Source organism: Papaver somniferum, unplaced genomic scaffold (genome assembly GCF_003573695.1).
Source record: "Papaver somniferum cultivar HN1 unplaced genomic scaffold, ASM357369v1 unplaced-scaffold_81, whole genome shotgun sequence".
NCBI lineage: Eukaryota > Viridiplantae > Streptophyta > Magnoliopsida > Ranunculales > Papaveraceae > Papaver > Papaver somniferum.
Genome location: NW_020651082.1, coordinates 9376251 through 9388488, shown reverse-complemented (window position 1 = coordinate 9388488; position 12238 = coordinate 9376251). Strand labels below are relative to the sequence as shown.

At 35.1% G+C, this 12238-nt stretch overlaps 1 long non-coding RNA gene across 1 annotated transcript; it reads left to right on the top strand.

Moving 5' to 3' along the window:
* The first annotated feature begins 9163 nt into the window (after positions 1 to 9163).
* LOC113345134 lies at positions 9164 to 11980 on the top strand. Its single transcript, XR_003358018.1, has 5 exons — positions 9164 to 10957; positions 11040 to 11180; positions 11291 to 11335; positions 11431 to 11560; positions 11690 to 11980. It is a non-coding gene; the product is annotated as an uncharacterized LOC113345134 (long non-coding RNA).
* The last annotated feature ends 258 nt before the right edge of the window (positions 11981 to 12238 follow it).

Sequence of the window (12238 nt, the reverse complement as noted above, 5' to 3'; positions counted from 1 at the left end):
ACTAAAGTGAATATACGATCCTGTTTTCTTCACTGCCGATTATACAACCAAATCCAGTTGATTTTGAAGCCCATACCATGCATGTTTATCATTAAGAAGTCTTCCCAAACAATTTTAGCCATTGAGTCTACTTAAAACCACTTCAAAACACGAACTCTAAATCTGCCTGAGTCTGCACAAGTTTTCCCGCCGAATTTGAAATTCAAAAGGTTGAAGATGGAGTGCCCCGATCCAAAACAGGGCGCCTTTAACAACTGAACTCTGGGGGTGCCCTTATCCAAATTGAGGGTGCCTTTAGTAATTTATCTTGGGTGCCTTTAACACTTTTTCTGGACTTTTCCGACATATTTCTGGGACGCTTCCGGTGCATTTCTGGGGTGCCTTTAACACTCTTTCGGGGGGGTCCAAAAATCACTTTTTGAACAACTTTCTCTACAAGAGATTATTTTCTTGAAAACACTTAAAACAAGATTATTAGTGATAATATGAGTCCCATCTAATGTATTTATGGGTGAAAATGTGTCACAATTGCATGCTCATCAGCTCTCGTCGCTAATTTCAAAAGAAACAATTACATTAATGAATCTTGTAGATATCCAATGAAGAGCTCCATTAAAAAGAACCCCTCATATATCCACATAATAAGGTTTAGTTTGACAGCATTTCCATGAATTTGATCCTAACGTATAGACGAACACTTGACTAGGAGTACCCTCACACCTTTCAGCGTAAACCAACTTGTAATCGTCATTCTCGTGATCATAACGAAAAAAATGTGTTGATGAGTTTTCTACTTGGACATGGAATGGTATATCAGGTATCTCTTTGTACTCTTTAGTGGCTGGATTCCAAACACTAAAGAATTTCATATTAAACTCCTGACGGGAAAGGTAAACCAAATCATTGCAAGAACCTACGATATGAACTAACATTGCAGATTTAAATGGGTGATGCTCCACCATTACAACAGCTTTACCATAACATTCACCGGCAGAGATTCTAGAGAACAACGAATTTTTAGTTGTGTTAAAATCTGAGTTGGAAGTTATTTTTCAAAGTATGGAAGGCTTATGTTGATCAAGAGTGTCATGTCCAGTTTACCCATATATTATTTGTTACTATTCCAATTACCTGCTTCTGTAGAAAAGAAAATGGAAAGAATGATGAGACAATTTTAATGGGGAATTTCTAAAAACAAGCAAAAAAAGAATTGGGTCATACGGGGTTCTGTTTGTCTGCCAAAAGAAGGTAAGAAGTTGAGGAAAATGAATCTAGCACTGCATGCTAAGTGGATATGTAGATATGGATCTGAGAAGAAAGCTTTGTGGAAGAAGATTGTTAATCAAAAAATTTGACGGAATGTGGAAGCATTCTATCCTACTGACACTAACAAACCTGTGGGTAAGAGTCATGTGGAAGCTAGTTCTGTTCTTTAGATTAATAGGGGAGATAGATGTTTGTTATGGCAGGACAAGTGGGTGAATGGTTACTCACTGAGGTCTCTTTTTACAAGATTAGCATATTAAAAGAAGCTACTATTCAAGTGTGTCATAGAGCATATGAGAATTGGAATTTAGGGTTTAGTAGAGCTTTGAAGGAATCAAAGTTGATGAAGTGTCTCAATTAATTCCTTTGCTTCCTAACATTACTTCCAATATCAAGATCAGAGAATTTGGAAATATGGCAGTAATTTTGCAGTAGCGGGGTGTTACAAATCTCTAGAAGATGATGTGCTTATGGAATCCTAAGATACCACAAAAAGTCATATTCTTTATTTGGATTTGTGCTACGATGCAGCTCCAACAATGAATACATATAGGAATTCTTTTATGTTTAAAGGATGTCTTTTATGTAAGAAGAGTGCAGAATCAAATCAACATATTTTTCTACACTGGAGTTAAGTACTGCAATTTGGAATTACTTTATGAATAGATATAAGTTGCAGTTGGTTCTGCAAGGATCATTTAGGCAGGTTCTGTGGGAATATAACAGAAAAAACGGTTCTAATTTGTCTTTAAATGGAAAATATGAAATATCATACCATTTGCAATATGGTGGATAGTTTGGATAAAGAGAAATAACATGCACTACAATGGAAGCTACAACAAGTTAGATGTCATCATTGACAATGTAAAAGTTTACATATTGAACTGGTGTGTGGGAACCAATATCTTTGATGTTTACACAGTGAATGACGTTATGCATAATTGGGATGGGGTATTAAATCCACTGTACTTTGTTTTGGGAAGAATGTAAACTGTTTTCAGTTTGTTTTTTTTGTTGTTTTTTTTGGATGCTAATGCTCTTTGCATTGGCTTATTTTTGTAATCTTGTCGCTCTATCACAATTGAGCACAAGTTTCTCTCAACAGTTAACTACCTCATTGGTGGATTAGTTGTTCATTTCTTTCAGTATATTGCTTTCTGCGTCAAAAATAAAATAAAATAAAACAAAAAATCCGCGTTGCCTTAATGAGCCTGCTAAAACGAGATATAACGACATCACTAGCAACCTCGATCAACTACACCGGGTACCTCTATTTCCATCTAAGTTCTTGTGGATATTGTAGTGTCCATCAAAAATACAGTTTTTCTTGTGGAAAGCATTGACCGAAGACCTTCCGACCTTCGAAACCAACATTGACCACCGATGCAACTTTGAACCGAAGAAAGCTATTCTGCTCCAATATCTGTAATTGATGAATTTTGGAATATTATATACCCTCTATAATATCCTTTTAGTAGTTTAATAAATTCCATGCTTTAAAAAAAAAACTGCTAAAACCACTGACCACGAACCTAGGACTGTTGTTGAATTTGAATGTATGATTAAGATGTAACTTGACAAAATCAGGGTTGGAAATTATAGAAAACCGTTCTTAGAAACACACTTTCACGTAAATGTCTATTCACCGGTGATCTTATAAAGATTTCACGGTATAACTCATCCGGAAGATTTCTTGTTATTGGTCTCGCTGCTTCTTTTTTGTGTTGAACTAGATTCTTAAGCTTCGAAAACATAAATCCTCCTCCTAACGTTCTTCAGATCAAATTCTTCTTCTTCTTTTTGCAAGTGATTTTTCTTCTCTCTTTCTACTCTTCTCTAATTCTTAATAAATTTCTTACTTTTGTCCGACGAGTAGGCATTAGTTACTACATCCAGTAGGACATTTCTTTCAAGCTGAACTTAAAAATTTAGGACATTTCTTTTGTCCTAAATTTCATTTTGAAGCCATTTCTAGAAAATAAAAAGTTGCACTCGTGGATGGTGGTGCCTAATGCCGTGTAGGGAGCCAGCCAACAAGTCTTCTTATGTCTTTCGGTATATATAAAGCAAAGCTATGTGGTTTTGAGTCCCCAATCCTCCTTTGTGGTGAGGTTGAAATATGACTTCAGGGAATCTTTCTTTTGTGATGGCCAATGCTATTTACAGGGGATGTGGCACATTCGATATCGACATTTGTTGGATGGTCCCGCAAAGGAAATGAGTTTGTCGAACTATTGGTTAAATTACTTAGTTACCCTAGTTACCTTCTCGATGACTTCCTTGACCACATGCACTAGTTACCTTCTCAATGACTGATATGGGGAGAATCATGTTAAGACATACAAAAAGATTGAACTAATGAGGATGGGGTGTAAGGAGTATCTAGAGATTGGTAAATTACTTAGTTACCCTCAATTAATTTATTAATATATTTATTATCTTTTTAAATTAAAATTAGATATTATTATTATTTAATGTAAGACAATATCGGTTTAGTGAATATTTTCTAATAAAAATTAGTTAATATTTTCTAATTAAAATTAGATATTTTTTAAATTAATATTTTTTAATGTAAGACAATATCGGTTTAGTTAATATTTTCTAATAATTTTAAAAAAATATATTTTTTAATTTCTTTTTTCAAAAATATTTTAAATTTAAAAATAATTTCTAAATTTTTTGAAACTTTTTTATTATTTTGAAAAAATATTTTAATAAAATAATAGTTCCATTAGAAAAATATTGTAGACATAAAGAAATTTACAAAATACTAGTTGGTAATCGCGCGACAAGTTGCGCTCCAACCCCTTTTGGATAGCGAAATCTAATCTAATTCAAAGAAAATTGTGAACTTTAATATTAGCGAATTTTTATTTTAACCTAGTTTTTATTTTAATTTCTTTTAAAAAAAAATTTAACGAATTTTTATTTTAAAGTTTTTAAAAATAATTTATAAAAATAACTTTCTTTATTTTTTAAGTAATTAAAAACTTTTTTAAGGAAAACGACCAAAAAAAGGAGAAAAAATATTTTTAAAACTTTAAAAAAATGAAAATCAAAAAAAATAAGAATAAGAATAAGGATCGCTTTGCCATTAAGCAAAATATATAGACAAGGGGTTTGAGGGTTACTATCTAATGACATGTTTTGTCCTCATTTGATATGTCCTAAAACAGGGTTCTATGCAGAGGACACCGAGGAAATGTCCTTAGCCAAACATAGTCGAGTACAACGACAAACAAACACTCCTTCCTTAGCCCATTGGGAACTAATTGACCATAAAAAATTCTTGTAAGCCGGCAGCAGTGAATACAAGAGCAACACCCAACAAGACACATATTGTAGAATCAACCACCAGAAAGCCATATGAACTGTTGCTTTTGGATCAATTAATCCAAACTCTGAGCGCATTTTATTTATTTATTTATTGAAAGTTGCATTGAATTCAAAAGAAATAACTTAGGGAGTTGGCGCATCAAAAGGAGTATGCATCAAAATGAGTAGAGCTATCAAATGTTGGGATATTGGAAGTTTCCCAAACCATTAGATTTATCCATTTCAAAAGGTTGAATAATACATGACGACGGCTCATCTGGATTGCAGCCGTTGGATTTTCAAGTAAAAGTTTTGACCGATCTGTATATACTGTTCCCTTGCTTAGCAAAGAAGGTGTGCACTTGAGATTGCACTATTGGGTATGCTAAACATAGTCAACATAGGAACCAACGGCAGTACAGCCTTGACATCTTCAAAAGCTATCACAAATCAAAATACATGAAAGTCTTAAAGAAAGAGACAGCTCATATGCTCCAACTGTTTCCTGTTTCCAGAGTTCTGGAGATTTCCTCAGAGTTGTTACTCCTTTGAGCATTGTTACAATGTTACAAGCAAGTAATGGTACACTTAAAAGCAAATAACCAAATGGCAGAAAGAGAAACAACAGAGAAACTAGGAATGGTATCACGGAAATCAACTTCAAAATATAGGACATGAGACAGTCTTAGAGAGCTATTAGGCTGCAATTTTAACCTGTTACCAGAGTTCATGAGTGATGGTGATTCGTGTCACCAAGTAATCACCATTTGTTGTTGATAGAAAGATGCTTCATTCCAATCACCATAGAGTTGAAATAAAAGATGTGATGAATGTATGGCCATGGGAATGATTACAGGTGCAAGAGAATGTGTTTGGAGTTGGTGTTTAGGTTATTGTAGTTGATATATAGATGAGAATGGAATGTACTGGTGTTGCAGGTTGTTGTGATAATGTTGTTTTTTGAATCTGGTGAAGACATGACAGGTGGTAACATTGAAGGGTAACTGAAGTTTAGATGTGACACACAAAGAGAGTCTGGTAATATTGTTGCTGTTGTGGAAGTTGTTAATAATGCTGTGTATGTAATGGTTAGTTGTGGTTGTGGTGTTTCTGAAGTTCAGTTTGTGAAAAATGACGATTAAAGAATTGTAGATAATAATCGTTGTGAAAGCTTGGAACTGCTCTTGCAGGTAAGCTGAATTGTGATCAAGAATGCTTTGTGAAGTCTTTATATTAAATGTAATCTTGTTTTGAATTGATGTTGAAATGATAAAATGGTAGATGAGGATGTAAGAATTAGAGTTAAAGTAATTTGTAATAGAAATTTAGTTAGGCTTTTTTCCTATTAGTCATCCTAGTCAGTTTAGTTGACCCAATTTGTTTAGCTGACTCAGTGTGTATGACTGAGTTAACTCGTTAACTAGACTTGAATAGACCTGACTCAGTGAACCTTGATTGAGTTGGTTCCTTTGACCATTTGACTAGGACCTTGACTTGGCTATGGACGTTGACTGTTAGTGAACCCTTGACTGTCACTTTGACCATTAGAGTCCGTTAGTTCGTTAACTTTGGTTTTGTGTAAATATTCATAAGAATTAGATAATGGACGAAAGAATCAACCTAATTGAATCAGTATACCTGGGATATGTAAATATATATAATAAAAAGGTATAGAACCATAAATGGACTTAGAACCATTAGATAGAATTGTATGTTTCTTGTATGGGTCATTTTGGCTAGATTCTTAGAGGTCTTGTGTGATTAACAACTAGTCTATATTAACAACGATCGATTCAAAGGATGAAACAGTGGATGTCTGTTGAGACCTAAGTATCATTGCCAAATAAAGGTTGATAACTCGAGCAAATTATACTGAATCGTTGAATATTGATAGTTGAACTAATATTCCTTAGTCTGAGCAAATATTGCTAGTCTGAGCAAATATTGCTCATTTGAGCGGTTGTTGATCGTCTGATGAATTGTTGGTGGCAGGACCAAACAAAATATTAATTTAAGATACTGACTGCTACCCCGAGTATAATGAAAAGTGTTGACCATGGGATCAACGTAAAATTATTAGTATTTCAATCTACTTAGAATTACATTTTTATAGAGCTCTGGATTCAAAACCCTAATTTTGATCAATTGCTGATCAACTGATGATTTACTTAAAATCAACCACGGAGTGAAGGAGGGACCGACTACATGGGATGATAAGTCGACCATGTAACGCCCATATGCTCAAGTGAGTAAAAATACCAAAGTTTCCTGAAGACCAGTCGGTGAAAAGATGATTAAATGCTGGTTTAATCATTTATTGAAATAATGCGTGTGAGCGTTAGGTAGTAAAAACCGCTTATGGAGAGATGAGGGACCGACCAAGGGGTCATGAAACCGGCTCTTGGTGGTCGTGGGACCAACTGATGGTCGTTTGAGCAAACTCCAGAATCGAATATCTTCACGTGCGCCTTTTCTTCTTAATACCGAAACTGAAGTGAGAAAAAATGAGCACAACATCCCAAAAAGGGTGCTCAATGAAAACATGTAACTCTCAAGGAATCACTAACATGCTTCACAGATATAAAAGAATATAAATCGAAAGAAATAAGAAGAAATTAATCATTCATCTATTCATGTATCATGAAGAAAGTGTTACTCTAACCTCGCCAAAATCTATGGAGAAGACGATGCAAGAACAACCTAATCAATAATAATAACATCGTCCACACAGAGTTCCCATACAAATCATGATTCAGAATATTACTATCAATATCAGAAAGTTAGTCAAACAAGTATAATATACACACGAGTGATTTTCCCAAAATAAAATAGTATATATAATAACGAAACGGGAAAGAAGACGCCCTACTAGGTAATATTATAATGGGGAATAAGCCGCCCTACTATATATTATTTATATACTATCGAAACGGGGAAGAAGCCCTACAAAGTAATATTAAAATGGGGAAGAAGCCTCCATACTTAACTTAGAAAAGAGCCGTGGGGAAACTCAGACACTCCTTGCGGGGAAATCATACAACGCATATTACACGCACTTCAAGACACATACAAGCATTTATATAGCTAGTAAAACACACAAACATGCTAAAAGTAATAAGACTCATCATGATCGCAAATAGAAAGTAACTTAATGATTACAAGAAGGTCACAGAGTTCCCACCTGAATTGATGACAAGCCGTGCCTACCTCGAGATCCACGATCCATCCTTTGAATCGATCGTCGTTAATAAAGACTGATGTTAATCACACAAGAACTCTAAGAATCTAGCCAAAGTGGCTCACACAAGAATCATACAAGTTTATATAATGGTTCTAAGCTCATTTATGGTTCCATATCAAAGTCCAGGGTCAAGGTCCAACTCGGTCCACTGAGTCAACTCGGGTCAAGACAGGGAACTCGGTTGGTTCAACTTAGGTTAACAAGATTCACTCAACTCAATCAGATACACTAAGTCAGCTGACTGGGATGACTAGTGGTAAATCTAGGCCATAGCACAGGCTTAAAACTCTAATGCATGACAATCCTAGTTATTCTACCTGCAACAGTTACAACAATCACTTATCAAATAAACTTATAACACAAAAGCAATTTCAAGATTCATCTTACCTATAAACAGTTGCAAGCCTGCACTGGAATCTCTATTCTACAAACATCATTACAACATTCATCTTAGCAATTATTTCCTTTCCACCACCAAATTCATCTACAGTTCATCACATCTACCTAATCTTGACACTACAGAACTACAAGCAATAACACAACCTAACATGGCCAAAATTATTTCTGTAAGGTTCAACCTCTTCACCAAATACCACCTCCATTTACCAAACTCTCTTAATAATAACTCCATTTCTAATTCATGCCAACACATACATATATCTGGTAATCAAAATTTGCAATTGTCTACAACCAATTCTACACCACCTACAACTTCAGACACAACCAAGGTACGTTCATGTCCTACAACAATCATTACACCCCTGCAAGCATATATACACAAACAACCACCATCTTTGGATACCAACCTCGCTAATCTGCAACTACATATCTTCATCTCAGTCTAATTAACAACTCATATAACACACACACTCTCTGCAAATTCTCATTCACTGAGATTAATTCATAACACCTATCGTTCAAACTCATACAACTCTAGAGATAAAATGGGTTCAACATAATTCCATAACTTAACAAAAATAACAGAGAAGAACAATTACCTCAAATACATATCCAACACCTTAAGCTTAATCCATATTCTCTGCTAATTCAGTTCAACCTCATTCAACACCATAAACCCCAACAATTTCCCAGTCCTCTTTCATTACACTAAATATGGGTTTTAGCAACTCAGATTCGCAACAGAAATGTAGCTGTTGCGAATTTTCAGTTGCTAAATATTCGCAACTGTTTCTATTTCACGCATGCTACTTACGAGTGTGTCAGCAAACACCTGCAAACACTTTTTCTTTTTCTCGAGCATGCAAATTTCGCATGTGCATACGCGTTTTATCATGAGGAAAAGTCCCTCCCAGTCATTACAACCACTCATCCTCTCTCTCACTCTCTCAGAGATCTGAAGAAGAAAAAAATATCCCACCATTGAAACTCTCTGTTTCACTCCACAGCTACAATCTTGAGCACAGCCCCACGTCACTATACCACCCTACCTTCTTCTACTTGATCTTATGTTTAAACTCTACAGCTGAAAACAGAAAGTCGCAGGGACAACTTGGACATTTCCAAGTGTCCGGACCAAACATTTTGTGTTATATTATACTAGATTTTATCATTTTCATCAGCAAAATCAGTGTTTCTCACTTTGTTTAACTCTTCATCTCTGTTAAATTTGAGTTTAACTTTTACCTCTGTTTCATGTCAGAGATTTGAAAGAAGTCTTTAACCCATGATCCCTTCAGCAGCAACTATAAATTATTAGGCTAATGTGAGGTAATGAACTCTCAAATTGAGATACAGGGAACAACCAAAATCATTTGATTAGTATTGTTTGTAATCGTTTTTGAATCATGGGTTTTCAGTAAGCTGTAGGTTCTTTAGTTAATTGATCATGTTCGGGTCTTGGGTCCTCAAAAAGTTTAATTTCAATTGATATTCGATCAATTTTAGATCATGGTTTCCTATTTTTCTTATGAATCTTCTCACAAGTTGTCAAGGATTAGTCTTTTTATTTTTTGATATATACTGATTGGTTTGAAGTTAAGGTTCTAGGTTTCCTTATGGTTGGTGGAAGCTGGAGGATCGACAGAAGATGAGCAAAAAAGGAGCCAAAAGGAACTCTAATTTAGAGTTCACCACCTAATTTTGAGGTGTTTGTGGCTGAAGGAAACATTAGATTCTTTCAATATATTCAATGAGTGGATCTGTTGGAAGGGAACACTAATGGGTGTATGGCCGTATGCAGGTTTATGAGATTTTTTGATCCTTATTTTTTGAGCAGGATGCTAATTTCTAATATTCTTTTCAACTTTATTGTAGCAAATATACGGACGGGGGGACAAAGTTTTTGGCGCATATTCATAACCTTGTTCTGAAATTACATTCTCTTGGCGAGAGATTAAGAATAGCGATTGATAGCATCATTGTTTTCGAGTTCTTGGATACACTTTCTTATCATCATACATTCATATTATCATCTAAACTAATATGTTCTGAAATTACATTCTTTTTCACAAGGAGTGTTTACCACAACTGCTTTGGCTTTGTCGAATTTGAACAGTTGAGTTCCATGCAAAATGCAGTGAAGATATGAACTCTGCGAAGCTTCATTACTTTCATTGAAGATGATTCTTTCCTTTGTGTTTTTTGAACATTAGTTTCACCAATAAAACTAAATCATGGTCACCAATTATTTGTTATGAACATGCACTTGAGGCCTGTAAATTAGAGTGGGACCCCTAACTGTATGCTCTTCTTTGGATGGTTGATTCCTATGCCGGAATAACAATACTTATCTTTTTTTACTAGTCAATTCATTGGTACTTAATATAAGTCCGTGGAACTAGCTCTCTTAGCACAGATGATTGCTCATGGTCCACTTTTATGCTGTACATGTTAGATTGCCTTAAAAAGTACATCATGACTCTATGTCTTTTAGGTCAACAAATAAAATGACTTTCTTTTCTTAGTTGGTTTTTGTATGCTAAAAATATTGAAAGAATTTCTTAAAATGATCTCATTTGATAGGGAAATAAGTGAGGTTAGGTGAATCAAGAAAGGTTAACTTTTCCTTGCAGGAATGCACCTTTGAAGGACGTGGCATTCGGCTGCCAGCCAGTGGAGCAGAATGGGAATGGAAAAGTTGCAGGTGGTCGTCAAGGTGATTCTAACATCTACTGGGTATGTTTTCTTTTTTGTTACTTGGTTTAATTACTTGAGGTGTTTACCATTATTCCTATTCATGTTATTTGGTTGGTTACAGATTGTTTGACCTCAACCAGATACATCTGCCAAGCATGGTGATCCAATTAAGAGCGGGACAGTTGTTAGGTTGCAACATATGAAGACACGAAAATGGCTTCACAGCCACTTGCACGCATCTCCAATTTCAAGCAACGTTGAGGTTAGTGTTTGCAACCATTGTCAATTTTTCGTATAATGCAATTGTTATGTTGCACCGATTTTTTTCCTCTTGGATGTAGTAAGTTTTCGCTTTTCATTATCTCATGTTAGCTGCTTTGGAGGGGAGGGCAACTCTGATACTGGAGATTTTTGGAAGTGAGTTACCTATATTAATCATCAATCGAATCATCATTATAGCTATATCTTGTTGCTGATCTTTGTTTAATGGTCCCTACTTTGTCATCATATAGTCTTGAGATTGAAGGTAAAGGTAAAATCTGGAGGCAAGATCAAAGGGTCTGACTTCAACACTTCGATACAGGTGGTTATTTGCATAGTCACGACAAGAAATACACCAGGATAGCTGGAGGTCAGCAAGAGGTAAACAAATATTTGTCTTTGCAATAAACAATTTGTGTGCCTGTTGTTTGGTTGGGTATAACTAACAATATTTGACACGAAGTAAAAAAATATACAAAGTGTGACATGTGTGTTACATATCCCGTGCAGGTTTGTGGAGTTAGAGAGAAGCGACCTGATAACTTATGGTTGGCAGAAGAAGGGCCACTGGGTAAGCATGTGTAGCTTACAGAAATTTGTGATATGCATTAGGTTATGTGCTATGAATTAGGTACTTGGCCTGTATAGATAAAACATGTGTGTCTTACAGAAATTCATAGTATAAACCAAAACTTACAGAAATTTGTATCACACTCTGTAGCAGATTTTGGTTCTGCCTCAAACATGTGTGGTTGATAACTTGATGATATATCATTTTCTTTAATGCATTTCTGCATCTTCTATATCCAATAACTATGGTTTGCACTTGTGGTGCGTTGTCGCACAACACAAGGGAGTTGAACTGACCATTCATTGATATCAGGTGCTTCATTTAGGTTACAAATAGAAGTTTCTTCTTGAAATCTAAGTTGTCGCTTAATGCAGAAAATTGTACCTTAGACATTCACTATGCTTTTGAAATTATAGGTTAGTCTTTCTGAAACTAAATGATAAGTTGTTTCCTTCTCTTTTTTTCTAAAATGTGTTAGATGTTGTTTT